General features: G+C 44.5%; 1 protein-coding gene across 1 annotated transcript in view; it reads right to left on the bottom strand.

Moving 5' to 3' along the window:
- phkg1a (phosphorylase kinase, gamma 1a (muscle)) overlaps nt 1-18,410 on the bottom strand; it is a gene marked incomplete at its 3' end in the record, with an annotated part of 82,759 nt that overhangs the window by 50,164 nt on the left and 14,185 nt on the right. The gene's annotated exons all lie outside the window — the stretch shown is intronic.

Here is an 18,410-nt window from a genome sequence, read left to right as displayed (position 1 = left end):
TTCTGCTCCGCTGTCATCGCCGCCAGCTTCGCCAGCAGCCGGCAGGTGTGTCTGATTGGCTGCACTGATGCAGTGTGTGTCAGTGGGCTTGATTGCTACAGCTGCGCACAGCGGTCATTATTGCTCGGCAGAGGTCCGTTATCGAGTAATAACGTACCTCTGACGAGCGCTATTGACCAATCACAATCAAGCATTTCGGCGAATGTTAAAACGCCATGTAATAACTAACCTTAATACAATCTGAAACCTGACCGTCTCAAACTGCCTTGTTGAATGACTACATTGTTAGTGACAGTACAACTCACAGCACTTTACATGGAGTGACTGCACACATTTTTATTTCCCAGTATTGGTGGCCCTAGTGGGAATCGAACCCCTAACCTTGGCAGTGTTAGTTCCTTCCTCAGAGTGCCCTCTACCCATTGAGCTACACAGGACAATTGAATGGCCACAATCTTTGAAAGAGTGAACTAACAACATTATGTTTTTTTCCTCATACATAGAATATTTTGTTTTGTGGAGGTTTTTATTCAAAGCGTCTAGTACCACAAGTGCATACATTTTTAGCAAGGTAGCTCCAAAGGGAATCAAACCCCTATCCTTGAAAGTGTTAGTGCCATGCTGCAGTTACATGGCATTGGTACCACATATAAACACACCATGTTTCTTTATCAGAAACAATAGCAAAAAAAAGTATAGTACATACCTGGCTTGAACCATTGAAGTTAAGTACTGTTAATTGTACTGTAAATTGTTGTACACAAAAGTCGCTTTGGATAGCAACAACAACAAAAAAAGCTAAATGACTAAATGTAAATCTAAGTAGGCTCTGATGAAGTCTTGCCTCTACTCATGCAGGATGATGTAGAAGTGCTCTGAGCTCCCTAACTCAATCAATACAGTATACACAGAGGTTACAGTGCATCATGGGGTAATAGCTCACTTATTCACACACACACACACACACCCCTGGTTATATATGACTGTCACTGGCCCAGAGCCAATTTCATTTCAAGACAACATTCTGGATTTTGGGCGGCTAGGTGGTGTAGTGGGCAAGGCGCTCGCCACCAATGCAGGAGACGCTGGGTTCGAGCCCAGCTCTCCGCATTGCTATCAGCTTGGCTGGTCGTTCATACACAATTGGCAGTGTTAGGGGTGGGAAAGCTGATGGGTGGGGATCGGACGTTGTGGACAGCAACTCCTACAGGTCGGTTGGTGCGCCTGCGCAGCAGAATCAGGAAGCGACGGGGGCGGCGTGTCCCTCCCACGCAGACCCCCGCCGCTGAGAGATCGCGCTGTGCAGGTGAAAAGATGCGACGGCTGCTTCCTCGAGTACCGGAGGGGACACGTGATGTAAGGCTTCGTCCACATTGCAGGCGGCTTGTGGGAGGCATGGCCTAACAGCGTTCGAGACAGGGGAGGGTAGAATTGGACGATACGAAATTGGGATGGGAGAAAAATAGAAAATGGGAGGAAAAAGTAGATAAAAAAAAAGACAACATTCTGGATTTTTTACCTGCTTATACAATTCATATTATTTGTGTTTAACTCTTTGAGGTGTGTTTTTTCTATCTTGGAATTTTTAGGACACCATCATTTACTCCAAATTATCTCTTGGACTTCTAGGACACCATATTTTCCCTCAGAATTCCAAAAAACGCCATTATCTTCCTCAGAATTCCATCTAGGAATTCTAGAACACCAGTTTTCCTCAGAACTCTATCTTGGGAACTGTAGAGCATTGTGTTAGTCCGATACACAAGCTTGATACGTGACGGCCTCTGTACTACTCTGACGTCACTCAGAAAGTAAACACCGGTCAGGATAGCAGCATATACGACTATGCTGTATATAGTGTCATCCCCTGTAAGCTACCTATATTAAATCACCATCTATGCTCACCTGCCTACCTCTCGTCTTTTCTACATGGTGTCAGACGTTGTGGACACAGTCGTCAACCTGCGTCCGAAAGTGAAAAGTGAAGGTTTAGGAGGTAGCCTATAACTAGGCTATATAACGCGCGAGACTCACATTTAGCATGGCGGAAGGATTCCGCAAACCGGGTCCACTCGTGTTTGACAGCCACGCTACGGAGAACTGGAGAATATTCAAGCAAGAGTATGATATATTCATTGCTGCCGCACACTATGACAAGCCGCCTCGCTCTCAAGCCTTCATCTTGCTAAACCTGGCTGGCTCGGAAGCCATAGAGCGGGAACGGGCATTCGTATATGCAGCAGCCGTGCGCGATGGAGAAGAGGGGGAGGTACAAGAAATAGTCCCCGCACAATCAAGAGAAGACCCGGAGTGCTTGAAAAGGAAATTCCGTGAGTTATGTAATCCACAAACAAACGTCACAATGGAAAGGCACAAGTTTAATACAAGGAGCCAGAAACAAGATGAGACAATTGAAGCCTATGTCAGCGATTTAAAAATCAAAGCAAAGAGCTGTCAATTTGGAGATTTGCACGAAGAGCTAATCAAAGATAGACTTGTGTGTGGCATAATGAATGATGGCATGAGAAAGCTACTACTCAGTGACAGCAAACTAACTTTAACCAAAGCAGTTGAGATATGTCAGATCCACGAAATGACAGAACAACACACTAGGACACTGGCTGCACCAAAGCAAAGCACAACCAACGTAGATAGCCTATGGCACAGAATGAAAGAAAGTGTTTACAAGAAAAATCCAAATACAGAGCATTCAACTCGGTCCATAGCCAGCTGCAGCAACTGTGGAGGCAGCCACGAGGCCAGACGAGAAAGGTTCCCTGCATTCGGCAAACAGTGTCACGGAGGTGAGAAAATGAATCATTTCAATCAATACTGCAAATCCACTCCAGGAAGTCACAGAGACAATCAACAGCACCATTACAGAAAAAAGCATGCTGTGAACCAGATTGACAGAACAGTATCATCAGGCGACAGCGACGATTCGTTCTACTGTGATGGGGTCACAGTAGCGACGGACACAGTCAATACTGTGGGATCACCAGCGACACAGAAGAGTGAAATATTCTGCAGAGTCCAGGTCCACGGAATCCCTGTCGAGCTCAAAGTGGACACCTGAGCCAAGTGCAACGTGATATCTCGCAAAACGTTCAACCAAGTGAAATACAAAGAGAGAGTGGATCGCTCCAGAACAGCGAGGCTGATTGCTTACGGAGGAAATTAAATATGCACCTTGGGGACAGCAACCCTAGCATGCTACATAACAGACAAGTCCCACTCCCTAGAGTTCCACGTGGTGCAACAAGACGTTTAGACGCTGCTGGGTTTACAAGACAGCCTTAGCATGGGACTGGTCACACTCAGCAAGGAGATACACCAGCTACATCTGACAGAGGAGGAAAGTTTTTCACACAAGATGTTTTCGGACTATTCAGACCTCTTCAAAGACGAGGTGGGTAGGCTCCCCTACACCTACTCCTTGAAAATCGACCGAGAGGCCACGCCTGTCGTCAGGCCAGCACGCCGGATCCCAGTCGCTATGCGAGAGAAGGTCAAGATGGAACTGGACAGAATGGCAAGCACAGGCATCATAACCCCAGTCTCAGAACCCACTGAGTGGGTATCTTCTATGGTAGCAACCCACAAGAAGAACTCAGACGACATACGCCTCTGCATTGATCCACGAGACCTAAACAAGGCGCTCAAACGCCCACATCACCCAATGCGCACTGTGGAGGAAGTAGCAGCGCATATGCCAAACTAAACAAAAGAGCTCCTTTTGGCAAATACCACTGGATCACAAATCATCGCTACTGACCACATTCAGCTCGCCATTTGGACGATTCCGTTTCCTCAGAATGCCCTTTGGCATAAGCAGCGCCAGTGAAGTCTTCCAACACACAATGGAGCAAATCTTCGCAGGATACCCCTGTGCAGTGATAGTCGATGACATCATCGTTGGAGGAAGCAGCGAGAAATAGCATGACGAAAATCTCAAGAAAGTCCTCGACAGAGCATGTGAAGTCAACCTAGGGCTGGGCGATATGGCCAAAAACGTTATCGCGATAAAATTATAAAACTATTTTCATATAACTCGATATCGATAATTATCGTCGATATCATTTCTGTCAAGTTTAATTAACTTCTTATGCCCGGCGCCGATGGACGGGCTATTAATAGACTTGTTTTGCTGCTGCGAATGTCTCGAGTTGATGTCGTCATCAGTCCGCGTTCTTCTACGCACCAGTGCATAGATTATTATATTCCACCAGGGGGCAACCTACCGCCACTGGATCATTATGCATTATAAGAATGGAACTAACAGTTAGCCAGAGCAAGCGGTGTATCCCATGACAATGTACTAACTATCACCCTAAAATACTCCGTTCCGCCCCAATACATTGCAACGACGTCCACCGCATACCCCACACTACTCTAACCGTGGCCTCAGAATTCACGCCACACACCCACTCGGCACGTAAACTATAAAATAGCGGCGTGCAAGCTAATGATCCTAGCCAGCCTTGTTTACTACCCAGAGGTGCACCGCGGGTCTCCTTCACTGTCGCCATCTCCTTCACTGATTGGTTGTTAGTGCGTGTGCTCATATCCAAGCTTGGAAAATCGATACATCGAAACTTTGCGACCACGTTTCATGTTTATTTCGAGGAAATAATTTATCGCGATAGTTATCGTTATCGTTTTATCGCCCAGCCTTAAGTCAACCTACGGCTCAACTCCAAGAAATGCAGGTTCAGACTGAAGGAAGTCGGCTACGTTGGACACCTGTTCACAAGTCAGGGTCTAAAGCCAGACCCATCAAAGACGCAAGCGATCAGCGAACTGCCTGCACCAGAAGATGTAACGGCTCTGCAGCGGTTCCTCGGCATGGTAAACTACTTGGCCAGGTTTGTCCCAAACTTCAGTGAAATCTCAGCCCCCTTGTGACACCTAACGCACCATGACACGGAATGGTGTTGGTACAAGCAGCACCAAGATGCATTTGACGCGCTGAAACAGTGTCTCTCAAACCCACCCACGCTGATGTACTACGACGTCCGCACTCATGTGCAACGCTTCCCAGTATGGCCTAGGCGCGGCATGTCTACAGGACGGTGTCCCAGTCGCTTATGCATCCCGCACCTTGACGGAGAGGCGATACGCGCAGATTGAGAAGGAGCTTCTCGCAGTGGTGTTCGCGTGCTCCAAGTTCAACGACTACATATACGGAAAGTACATCCAAATCGAAACGGATCATCAACCGCTGGTCACCATCCTGTCAAAGCCCCTACACACGGCTCCAGCCAGACTGCAGCGTATGATGCTTAGACTCCAAAGGTACGATTTCGAGCTGAGGTACAAGGGAAAGGACATGTATCTTGCGGACACGTTGTCACGTGCTCCCAGACAAACCACAGACAGGCTTAGTGGTGAAAAGACAGACTTTGAGGTCATGGCAGTGAGACACATTTCCTCATCACGCCTGAACGAGCTCAAGGAACACACAGAAAGGGACCCAACCCTGCAGAAAATATGCAACATCATCAACCACGGATGGCCTGCGAGGGAGTCGATGCTGCCTGCAGGGGCTCGCCAATACTTTGCATTCAGAGATGAGCTCACAATCGACGATGGCGTCATCATGAAGGGCTCAAGAGCCGTCATTCCCAAATCACTGCAAATGGACTACATCACGATCCTGCACAGAGGCCACCCTGGCACAGAGTCAACCAAGCGCAGGGCGAGGGACATTGTGTTTTGGCCTGCCATGGCAAAGGATATCGAGGAGAAAACGGCATCATGCCACGTCTGCAACAGCACAAAACAACACCAACAAAGGGAGCCACTCAAGCTGCATCCCATTCCAGACTTACCGCGGTCAACCGTGGCCACTGGCGACCGACATCTTCGAGTGGAATGGACGTCACCACCTAGTGCTGGTCGACTCATACTCAGGTTGGTTCGAGGTGGACCTGCTGCGTGACATCACATCCAACACAGTGATAACAAAACTGAAAAGACACTTCGCTGTGCATGGAGCCCCAAACAAAGTAATATCGGACAACGGGGCCCAGTACACAAGCCAGCGCTTCAACGAGTTCGCCTCGGCCTGGGACTTCGACCATGTGACCAGTAGCCCGGAGTTCCCGCAGGCGAATGGACTAGCGGAGAGAGCTGTGCACAGCGCGAAGCAACTCATGGAAAGGTCCAGACGGGACGGAACAGACGTCTTCCTAAATCTGCTCAACCTCCGTAACGTTCCACGTGACCAGTCACTTGGGTCACCGGCTGAACGGCTCATGTCAAGACAGACACGTATCACCCTACCCATCTGCAAGACACTGGTTCCTAAGGCGAAGGACAACAAGATGATCAAAGCACAGCTCGAGAAGAAACGCAGCATTCAGAAGTCGTGCTATGACAGATCAAGCAGGCCCCTCCAGCCACTGGCCCAGGGACATGTAGTGAGGTTACAGACTCCACATGGATTCTACCGGATGGGCACAATCAAGAGCATCTGTAAGGAACCAAGGTCCTACGTCGTGGAGTCAAAAGGAGGAGTACAGAAGGAATCGGAGACACCTTATTCCCGTCTCGGAACCGCCACAGGGTGACCTCAGCGACCCCAACATCACTCTCCAACCTCCGACTGGCCAACCCGAAGGCAACAGTCACCCCGTCACCGAGGAGGCAGACGCTCAACAACACGCCCGAATACAAGAGACTGTTCAAAAGACTCACCTGCACACTCAGTCTCCACACATCTCACGGGCAGGCCGCGTCTGCAGGCCAAACAGTAGATATATGTAGTGTTTGTCACAAGGACAAGGACTGTTAAAAAAAAAGAAAAAAAAAGGAGTAATGATGTTCATACTATACACCTGTTGTGTATTACCACTTGAAGTACAGTTAACCTGTGGTTTGTTCAAATAGCCACATGCTAGATATTAGTAGTAATCACTTTCATGGCTTAATTTGTTATAGCCTACTAGCCTGTAGAGTATTGTTAGTATTTGCATTAGAGCACAACTTAAGAGGAAGGATGTAGAGCATTGTGTTAGTCCGATACACAAGCTTGATACGTGATGGCCTCCGTACTACTCTGACGTCACTCAGAAAGTAAACACCGGTCAGGATAGCAGCATATACGACTAGGCTGTATCGTGTCATCCCCTGTAAGCTACCTATATTAAATCACCATCTATGCTCACCTGCCTACCTCTCGTCTTTTCTACAGGAACGTTTGAGTTCAGATAGATGAATAACACCCTGGTTCTCAAACGAGTTGTGAAAGGAACTGGTCTCGAGCCAGACACACCGCTGATCCTGTACATTGGTTCATTCATTCAGACAACTTAGAAATAAATGTACCGTCCTCAGCTGTGAGAAAAAACTAAACAAATTATCCTTATTCAAAGCCGGCAAAATTATGGAAAGTAGTTAACTCAAAACAAAACCACAAAACACCCTACCTACACATGTTAAAGTAGAAAAATTTGTGATTTCCAATCAGAACGATATTTGTCTTGCACTTCACAGAGGCTGGTCATTTATTTGATAGGAACTATACAATGCCTCCTCTTGTTGATGCTGTAACTGATTGTTCACAACCCGTGGTCTGTAATTTCTCCTTTCAGCCCTTTTCACGTATTGATGTACTTTAACCTTGTCTTGCAATGTATTGATCCTAGGTGCTCTATTGAAGAGGACAATTTAGATTATTTTTGTAATAAAACTGGCTGCCCCAGTTATTCCTAAACAGTTAACGTACATGTTCAATCTCTCCATTGCCACAGGGTGTTTTCCTCTAGTTTGGAAATCTGCCAGGGTGATTCCCCTGCACAAAGGAGGTCATAGGGATAATTTGGACAACCATCATCCTATTCCCAGGCTACCTTGCTTGGCAAAAGTTCTTGAGACCTTGGTAAATAATCAACTCAAGTATTTTCTCTCAAATCACTCAATACTAAGTCCACATCAATCTGGATTCAGAGCCAATCACAGCACAATCTCAGCCACCACATTGATTACTAATGATAGTATTTCGGCTTTCGATAATAGGAAACTGTGCTGCTCTCTTTATAGATGTGTCAAAAGCGTTTTATATAGTTGATCATCACCTGCTTCTAAAAATGTTATCTAGTATTGGCAATGGTATGGATAGTGGTGCATGTGACTGGTTTCAGATGTCAGTGTGTGAAATTGGGCCCTGCTCAATCTGAATTCTTATAACGCAAGGTTCAGTGCTGGGTCCTGTCCTTTTTACTATTTATATTAATGATAGTTTCTTCTTTGAATGACTGTCATTCCCATTTGTATGCAGACAATACTACTGTGTACTGTATCACTGACACTGTTCAGTTTGCCACTGAGTACTTTTATTACAGCTTTATTTTAATGTTCTTCAGGAAGCTTTTATCAATCTTAAATGAGTCTTCCCTTTATGCTGTTCTCCGGAGCCAGACATGTTGATTATGATGAAGTACATATAAATCTACCGTAAGTGGTTCTAACATTGAGAGAGTCACTGAGTATAAATATCCTGGCTTGTGGCTTGATGAGAAATTTTCATGGGAGGATTGTTGAAGCTGTTTTCTCATAAATTTTAGACTATGGCCTTAGGGTCGGTACCGACCCCAAAATGACATTATGGCCATAAATCAATATTGTTGCATATTTGTTGCGATTTTTTCATCAAACGTTTTCAAGTATTAACATCACTAACATGTCACAAAAGCATGTAGAATGTATATTATCATCAATACGTTAGTTTAGCAATAGGTTAAAAGTGCCATTAGATAGTTAAGTTTTCGTTTTTCTGAACTCTATTCCAAGGCGGAAACGGAAATGGACATTTTGAACCATGGGAATTGTAGTCTTTTTGCTGCCATTTTGTAGAGGACATGCATAGCTGTCGACCAACGTTGGAATTTTTCCGAACTACACTTCCTGTCACATACTGTGGGGGTTCAAAGTTCAGCTTTCTGAATGAATCATATAAATAACTTATGATTTGCGATAAGCCACAAAAGGTAACGTTTTTGACAAATATTGAAACGCAGTTAGTTTCTCCTCCCTATTGTTAGCATGTAGGAATAATTAGATCTGAAATTAGTTTCAAAACGGTTGCACTGTGGGGAAAATAAAAAAGTACACTAGATTACAGTAGATATCATTATCTGTTCTTATGCACGCCTGGTGATACTAAATCCAAATTTAACTCTGGCATTTGAAAGATAATATATGTATATATATAAATGTGCGAATTGGCTATAATAAGGTCATGTATAAGCATCATATTCTATATTCTATAATAATATTTCAAATTGCATTGGTCCGGATGGGAGAATTCAGTACTGTATCTACAGAACCTTCGGTTTTATCATCTTCCCTTTATTAATTTCCTTCGATTTTTTGTACACATGATCTCAAGAGGGTACTGAACGAGATCAGTGGCAGTTTTTTAAGTTTGGTCATTATTATCATGGTGTTATTCACTGTCAAAGATGCAAAGAAAAATCATAATTCATATTCTCCTTTGTTTCATCACAATTTAAGCAAGCCTAGTAATAGACACAATATTTCTGACACTGTGAATACATTCCCTGAGGTCCATAGATGTACCTAGATACCAAGAATATGCAAATAGCCCTTGTAGAAGTGGAGCAATATTCCATTTACCTAGGTATATATTTTATGTGGATTTTCACATCGTGTGGAACAGGTTATAAGCATGCTGTGGCTTCAACTCTTAAACCACTGGTCTATCATTCTGCCCTCAGATTTATTACTGGTGACAGGTATGATACCCACCACTGTGTCCTTCATGAAAAGGTTGGATGGCATTCTCTGGTTGAAAGGAGTACTGTAACTATCATTGGTATTTTGTTTATTTGTAAAGCCCTTATTGGTAAACTTCCCCCTTACATCACAACATTGTTGGAATGGAATCTTGGAACCTATCCTACACTTTCAAATGATTGGTTAGGGTTCCTCAAGTTTACTCTGAACTAGGAAAAACAGCTTTTTCATTTGATGCTTCCAACACCTGGAATGCCCTCCAACTGACTCTTAAGCTGAAGGTTCTCCCTTCTTTTGCTGCATTTAAAAGTATGATCTCCAACCACTGTGTGTTAACTTGTAACTGTCTTAGCTGATTTTTTTTTATTGTTTATTTTTATTTATTGTGCCTATATAATGACATTGCAAATAAATGGTGTATTTAAGCATTACATCACATGCAGGAGTGGTTTGTGAAAAATAAACCATGCCTAGGGGTGGGCTGCATGCCTTACATTCCAGTGTCATGTTTTTTACTAGCGCACCAGTCCATTGATAAAGTGAGTTCACACACTAAAGTGCTGTAATCACCGGTTCAAAATGGGCTGGACCAGACACGCCTCCACGTTGTTGAAGCAACACACATCCAAGTCATAACAAATAAAAGATGTTATCAATCAAGTTCATTTCAAATCGTTTTCCAAACAATATTGCTTCATATTTTTAACTAAATAAATATTAAGGACTGAATCTGGCTCCAACATACCGGCCCCTAATTGTTCTGTAAGAGAACGGTACAATTACCAACAAAATCAGGAGGAGCCAGCCAAAACGAAACAGATTTCATATTCTAAATTACATTCAGTTTTTTTTTTTTTTTTTTTAACAGCCATGTCCCCCCAACGAGGGATTCAAAAGTTCTGCTTTCAAAAAACGCAAAAACTCACGTTCCATAAGGTCCCCCCCAACGAGGGATTCAAAAGTTCAGCTTTCAAAAACGCAAAAAAAGCACCTCACAGTCCACGAAGTGTGTAATGTGTGCGATGTCCGTGTGAGAGAGGGGGGGGGGCGGGAGAAAGAAAGAGAAGGGGATATGGTGGGGGGGGGGGGAAGAGAGAGATATGGGGGGGTCTTCTTATGTTTTTGCCTCAAGGAGTAAGACAAGCTTCGTGATGGGCCTGATCAAGGTGTTGGTCTTGGTTTGCACCTCGACTTGTCTCACAAAACCCTTTTTGTCTGGCCGGGTTTGTGTGATTCGTCCCATGATCCACGAGTTTCTAGGAGCAGAGTCGTCTATTATTTTTAAGACAATATCACCGGCCGCCATGTTTCTCCTTTTCTTTGTCCACTTTTGTCTTTCTTGCAGTTCTGGCAGGTACTCTCTTGTCCACCGTTTCCAAAACAGGTCTGCCATGTATTGCACTTGACGCCATCTTCTCTTGGCATAACAGTCATCTAGGCTGAATACTCCGGGTGGCAGTGAAGGCTTTTCTTTGAGAAGGTGATTTGGTGTGAGAGGTTCCAGATCCAGAGGGTCATTGGAGGCTTTAGAGATGGGCTGATCGTTAATTATGGCTTCCACTTCACATAAAAGTGTACCCAATCCTTCCTCATCCAGAGTCTGTTCCCGTGTTAAAGCTCCAAGAATGCGTCTGACTGTTCTTATTTGTCTCTCCCATATTCCACCGTGGTGTGATCCGGCAGGTGGGTTGAATGTCCATGATATGCCTTTCTCAAGTAAGGTGGCGTGAATCTTGAGATTGTCCAGATCTTGAATAGACTCTCGTAGCTCTCGTTCTGCCCTGACAAGATTTGTTCCATTATCAGATCTCATGGTCTTGACTGTGCCTCGTCTGGCTACAAATCTTCTTATTGCATTAATGCATGAGTCTGTATTAAGTGTATGAGCAACCTCCAAGTGCACTGCTCGGATATTCAGGCACGTGAAGATCACGCCATACCGTTTCAACGTTGTTCTCCCTCTTTTCATTTCTTTTTTTTTAAACTTAAATTTTTTATTAACAGTTATTTAGACAGACAGCACTTACAAAAAATAAATAATAAAAAATGAAGAGACTAGTATCACAATAAAAACGAAAAGAAAAAACAGTGCACATAAATATTTACATGGGTATCACATGGTTAGTTGTCTGGTTCCCCTACTGTTGTTTTCTAGGTATTTGATACAAAGGCTGATTGTGTATCTCCCTTAAACAGGCATAAACAGGTAATTCCTACTCAAAGACAATAAATGCTGACTAAGGTTTGTATGTGTGATCTGGGTCCAGAGACCCTCCTTGAGTTTCTTTCTTCCCTTCTCCTTCGTCCTTTCTTTTTTTTTCTCTTGTTTATTAACTTTCACTTTGCCTTTTGTTTCACCCATACACAAACCACATCATCCCTGAATATTTAATATCACACCGTTAAACAGACATAAATAATAAGGTATAAAAGCATTCTGCACTTGTAATATCCCAAAAACAAAATAGAAAATATTAACTAAAGTACAGGTGTGTGACATGGGTTCATAGACCCTGCTTGAACATCTTTCCTCCTTTACCCTTCGCCCTCTTGTGTTGCATTTGGTTCTTCCTCTGTGATGTCGTTCTCGTTCCTTTTATAATCCTCCCACTTTCCCCATCTTTCCCCAAATTTCTCTTCCTGTAACCTCAGCATGTGTGTTATCCTTTCCATATCCTGTATTTCTTCCACTATTCCTACCCATTTTGCTATTGTCGGTGGGTCTTCCTTATACCACAGTCTCGTTATTGCTTTTCTGGCCGCTATCAACATTATCTTTATTAAATATTTGTCCCCCCCTTGTATTCCCTCGTGTGTCAGGTCTCCTAAGTAAAGCACCAGTCCTGTTTGTGGTATCCCGTATCCTAATATTCTGATCATTGCTTCCCCTATCTCCTCCCAATACCCCTTCAGCTTCTGACATCCCCAGAATATGTGCGTGTGATTTGCCCCCTCCTTCCCACACATCCTCCAGCATGCTCTTTGTGTTGGTGCATATTTTCCCTTCAGCTCTGGGGTTATAAAGAATCTGATTATGTTTTTCCATCCAAATTCTTTCCATATTCTCGATCCTGTTGTTGAATGTTGTACCTCGCATATGTTCCCCCATTCCTTCCCTGTTATTTCTATCTCTAGCTCTCTCTCCCATTTCTCCCTTATGTAATCTGTCGTGTGTCCCTTGCTGGTCATTATAGCCCGGTATATTGCTGATATTACTCTTCCTTGCCCCCCTTCGTATGCCCATACTATCATCTTTATTATTCCATTCTGTTCCTCGTCTTTGGCCCCCCTTATTTCTTTGTTGTAGTAGTCTCTAACCTGTAGATATCTGAAGTGGTCCCTGTTTTCTAGTCCAAATGTCTCCTTTAATTTTTGTAGTGTCTGCATTTCTCCCTTCTCTATCATTTTGCATATTGCTGTTGCCCCCCCCCCTCTCCCACCTTCTGAATCCATGGTCTAACCTCCCTGGTTTGAATCTCTTGTCATGTGCTACCCATCTCAGGACCCCTGACTGCTTCTCCAATTTGTGTGTTTTTACTACTCTGTTCCATATGGTCAAGGTGCATTTGGTGATTGGATCTAATAGTCCCTCTTTTTCTTTAAATAGTTCCCTATCCCCCACCAGAGCTTGTACCTTGTATCCCTCCCCTTCTTTTTCAATGTCTTTCCATCTTGCCTCATATCTGTCGTTACACCAGCACGCCACTGCTCTCAGTTGTGCTGCATAGTAATAATCTTGTAGGCTGGGTACTGCCATCCCTCCCTCTTCCTTTGGTAGTTGTAGTGTTTTATATCTGACCCGTGGTCTTCTCCCCGCCCATATGAACCTCGATATCAGTCTGTCCCACTCCCTGAATTGATTCTGTGGTATTTGTATCGGTAGTGACTGGAATAGGTACAGTAACCTTGATAGTATGTTCATTTTAATGACCTCTATTCTTGAATTGAAGTCCAAGGGCATTACTGTCCATCTCTCTAGGTCTCTCTTGATGTTCTGATTTATCTGTGTATAATTCGCCTCAAACAGTTTCTCCACCCCTCTCGTGATGTTCACCCCTAAGTATTTAATCTTGTCCATGTCCCATCTTATCCCGTACTGTTCTCTAATTTCCGTCGTTGGAGAATAGTTCCATGCTAAGGTCTGTGTCTTTGTCACGTTTAGTTTGTATCCTGAGTAGTGGCCATATTCCTTCAGTAGATCCATCAGTGCCGGGAAGCTCTTTTCTGGTTGCCTCATGTATACTATCACGTCGTCTGCAAATAAGCCTAGTTTATATTCCGTTCCCTTTATCCTTACTCCCTTGATGTCCTCGGTCTGCCTGATCAGTTGTGCCAGTGGTTCTATGAAAACGGCGAAGAGCGTCGGTGAGAGACAACATCCCTGTCTGGTAGCCCTCTCTAATCTGATTCTATCCGTCAAGCTGCCATTCACCTTAACCCTCGCTGTCGGCTCTTGATATAGCGCCTTGATCATCTTCATCGCCCTCCCGTTCAGTCCGAACCTCCTCAATGTTTTATATAAAAATGTCCAGCTCACACTGTCGAACGCTTTTTCTGCATCTAGGCTAATCAGTACCGCGCTACCCCCTTGTTTTTGTATCTCCTCTACTATGTGTAATGTCTTTCTCACGTTGTCCTGTGTCTGTCTCCCTTTAATAAATCCAGTTTGATCTTCATCTATAATGTCTGGCATAAACGTCTCAAATCTTTTTGATATTATCGATGTATACATCTTGTAATCTACGTTGAGTATGGACACAGGTCTGAAACTACTACATAATTCCCTATCCTTCCCTTCCTTCGGTATCGTGGTGATTATGGCTTCCTTCCACGAGGGGGGCATTTTCCCCTCTTCCATCGTGTGTCTGAACGCCGCCCCTAACATGGGTGCTAATTCAGTTCTAAATGTCTTGTAGAATTCCGATGGGAATCCGTCGCTCCCCGGAGACTTGTTGTTTTTAGCTCTACTAATTGCATCTTCCAGTTCTTGTTCCGTAATTATTTTATTTAACTCTTCATTCTGTTCTTTCCCTATCGATGGTAACTCTAGCTTCTCCAGATATGTTTCTATTTCCTCTTCTCCCGCTGCTTTTGGCTGTGTGTATAATTTCTCATAGTATTCTCTAAATGTCCTCTCTATTTCAGCTGGGTCCCTCAATATTTCATTAGTCTTTGTATCCCTTATTGTGTGTATCGTGTTCAACTTCTGTTGCGTTCTAATTCTCCTAGCCAACAGTCTGGTCGCTTTTGGTCCCCCTTCATAGTACGTTTGTTTCATGAACCTCGCTTTCTTTTCTATTTCCGTCAATAATTCCCTATTTATCCTGGCCTTTACTTCTTTGATTTCTCCGAGCGTTTCCTGTTCTTTTGATATCTGGTGTCTCCCCTCTAGCTTCTTTAGCTTCCCTATCAGATTGTGATATGTCTCCGTTCTGGCCTTCTTCAGTATTGCTGTTTTTTCCATCAATTTCCCCCTTATCACTACCTTCAGTGTGTCCCATAGAATGTTCGGGTCTACCGCCCCGTTGTCATTTTCTTCCTTATATCTGGCTATCTCCTCCTTGATCTGACTCACCACCCCTTTGTTATTTAATATTCCTACATTTAGTCTCCAAATCGTGTTCCTCCGTCTCCCTTCTAGATCTACTGTCAGATATATGGCACTGTGATCCGATATGTCCGCCACTCCTATACTGCTCTCCCGTGCCCTGTAACTGTCCCCCGTCGTCATCAAAAAGTAGTCTATTCTCGCATACGTCACGTGTGGGTGTGAGTAATGTGTGTATTCCCTGTCCATGGCGTGCATCTCCCTCCAAACGTCTGTAATTCCCATTTCCATCATCTGAATATTCATATATCTACTGATGGGCGCCCGTCCTTTTCTAGTACTCGTGGTGTCTAGGTCGTGATTCAGTACTACGTTAAAATCTCCCGTACATATCAATATCCCTTCTAGTTCCATCACTATCATGTCAAAAATGGTCTCATATAAATCCCTCTCACTCTCTGGGGGTGCATAAACATTTACTAACGTAACCATTTGGCCCTCCATTTTCCCCTTCACCAAAACAAACCTTCCCTCCTTGTCTCTTACTTCCTTGATCAATTCAAATTTGACTGTGTTTTTGATTAACGTGATTACTCCTCTCCTCGGGTTTTGTTCAAAGGAACTATAGTATGCATTTTCATATCCAAATCTCTTCAGTTTCTCATGAGGCTGTGCTACCAAATGTGTCTCCTGCAGAAAAATCACTTCCATCTCACTTTTTTTACATTTCAACATCACTTTGCCCCTTTTTATCGCATTATTCATTCCATTAACGTTTAACGACATCATTTTTATACCTTTAACCCTTGTCATCTTTCTTCTTCTTTCGTCTGTCAGTCCCCCCCATGTCACACTCATTCCCCCCTCCGGTTGGAGCCTCCGCTCTCTTCACCGAATACATATAATGATTAACATAAATAAAAAACATAAACTTTACATAAAGTGCTCCCCAGGCGTTCGGGGGGTCCCTGTGTCCCCCCCTGTCCCCTGCTGGTGGGTGAGGGGTAATTGCCCTCCTAGCGAGGGGCCCCCTCCTGACGGCTTGGGGGTTTGAAACCCTTGCCCCCAATCGCTCGTCATATTTGTCCAGCTTTCTTACTGTTTTTTTTTTTTGCTTTCGAGCTCCTGGTCAAAAGCGCTCTGTCCTTCCTTTTGATCAAAGACCCTCTTTTCTTGGTCCCTCTCAATGTGACTCATATGTTTCATTGTCCCTCCTTCCTCCCATATCCGTGTGCGGTGTCTCCCGTGTACCCCTTATTATTTTCTTTTCCTCTCCTCTATTTTCTATGTGATGTCCATTTATCCCCTTAATCCCTCCCAACTGTGTTACTCACAGCGTGTTTCTATGTATCTGTTTCAGTATGGTCTGTGTCTCGCCTATCAAACCTAGTTATATTTCCATTTATTTCCTCCATCAGCTTGTGTATTATGTGTCCATGTATACGTTACGTTCATTTCTATATCCTGCCTCTACCTGGGAATGTGTGCTTATGCATATGTTATTTCAGTTTCTATACTTTGTCTCTATTTGAATAGTTTTTTCAATCTCTTGTGCGTGTACTCATCCGTTCGTCTCCTCCCGCCTCCTCTCCGTCTGGCCTCCTCATCCGTCTCCGTCCTCGCTCCGTCACGTTTCACCTCCGCCTTCTCCTCTCTCCTCCCTCCGGTTTCGGTCTTCCACTCTGATCCACCTGCGGGCTCCTTCCAATCTCTGCTGCAGGCTCCGCGTCTGTTCCTCCCGCCTCCTTCCTTCTCCGTCCTCCGCCATCCTCATCCCTCGCCGTCTCATCTCTCGCTCCGCTTCTCGTGCCGTCGCGTACATCGCCGCTCCTTCCTCCCAGTGAATCCTTAGCGAGGTCATGGGTGACTAGAATCTCATTCCGTTTTCTTTCAGGGTTTTCTTCAGTCCCGCGTAGGACCTGCGTGTTATCGCTACCGCTGTCGAGTAGTCGTGATCAAATGATAGTCTTTTCCCTTCGATTTCAATCTTCTTGGTCCACGCGGTTCTGAGTACCAATTCCTTAACCTTGAATCTTAGAAAGTTAATAATCACCGCCCTCGGAGGTCTGTCCGGTTGTGGTCTCGGAGCCAACGCCCTGTGGGCCCTCTGTATCTCCATTTTTTCCAGTCCCGTTTCCTTCATTTGTTCTTTGATAAGCTTTTCCACATATAGGGTCACCGATTCCCCTTCGACTCCTTCTTTCAGTCCCCATATTCTGATGTTATTTCTCCGTGACCTCCCCTCCATGTCCGACATCTTTGTCTCCATCTGTTCTTGTTTCTGAATCACACATGTTAATACCTCGTGTATCTCCGTGTTCCATTCCTCCGCGTGAGCCGTCCTAGTCTGTAACTCGGTCACGTTTCTGTCCTGTCCCGCCATCTTCTCCTCCACCCTTTTGATTTCTGTATTCATTTCACCTCTGAAGTCCTCCTGTTCCTTCCTCAATTCCTCCCGTAGCTTCCCAATATCATTCCTTATCGTGTCCGTGTTCAGTTTTATCGCCGCTGTTATGTTCTCCAGTATCCCGGCCTGCATGTTCATGGCCCATCCTGGCATTCCCGTGTCTGCCTCGGCGGTACCTCCCCCTTCTTTCGCCTGGCTTTTCTCGGCTTCGCTCCGGGGATTCTGTTTCTTCGGATTCTCTCCTTCTCGTATGTTCTCCATTTCTATTTCCTTCACAATCGTTGTCTCTTCCTTACTTCTCATGAGCATTTTCCTTTTTAATTACTTTTCGGGTCTTTTTTTATCCGTTTTTTCACTCATTTGACCAGGAGCTCTTTCGCACGTGTGTTACCCGTCTGCTCTCATACCGGAAGTCCTCCCTCTTTTCATTTCAAATGGGCCGAAGTAGTCTACACCCACGTTTGTGAAAGGTGGTTGGTCAGGTAGCAGCCTGTCCTGGGGTAAGTCTGCCATGTATTGTGTACCTCTGACGCCACTCGACCTCCTACAGTGGACACACTTTGCGATCACTGCCCTGACTGCAGAGTTGACCTGACTTTTGCCTCAGGCGAGATAGTGTATGGTTCCGCCCGCTGTGTCCAACGGTTTCATGGACATGTCTGATGATTAATGTCGTTACATGATGTTTTCTTGGCA

Source organism: Notolepis coatsorum, assembly GCF_963971535.1.
Source record: "Notolepis coatsorum genome assembly, chromosome: 1".
NCBI lineage: Eukaryota > Metazoa > Chordata > Actinopteri > Aulopiformes > Paralepididae > Notolepis > Notolepis coatsorum.
Note: the sequence above shows the minus strand (reverse complement) of the source record. Positions and strands in the feature narration are given on the sequence as shown.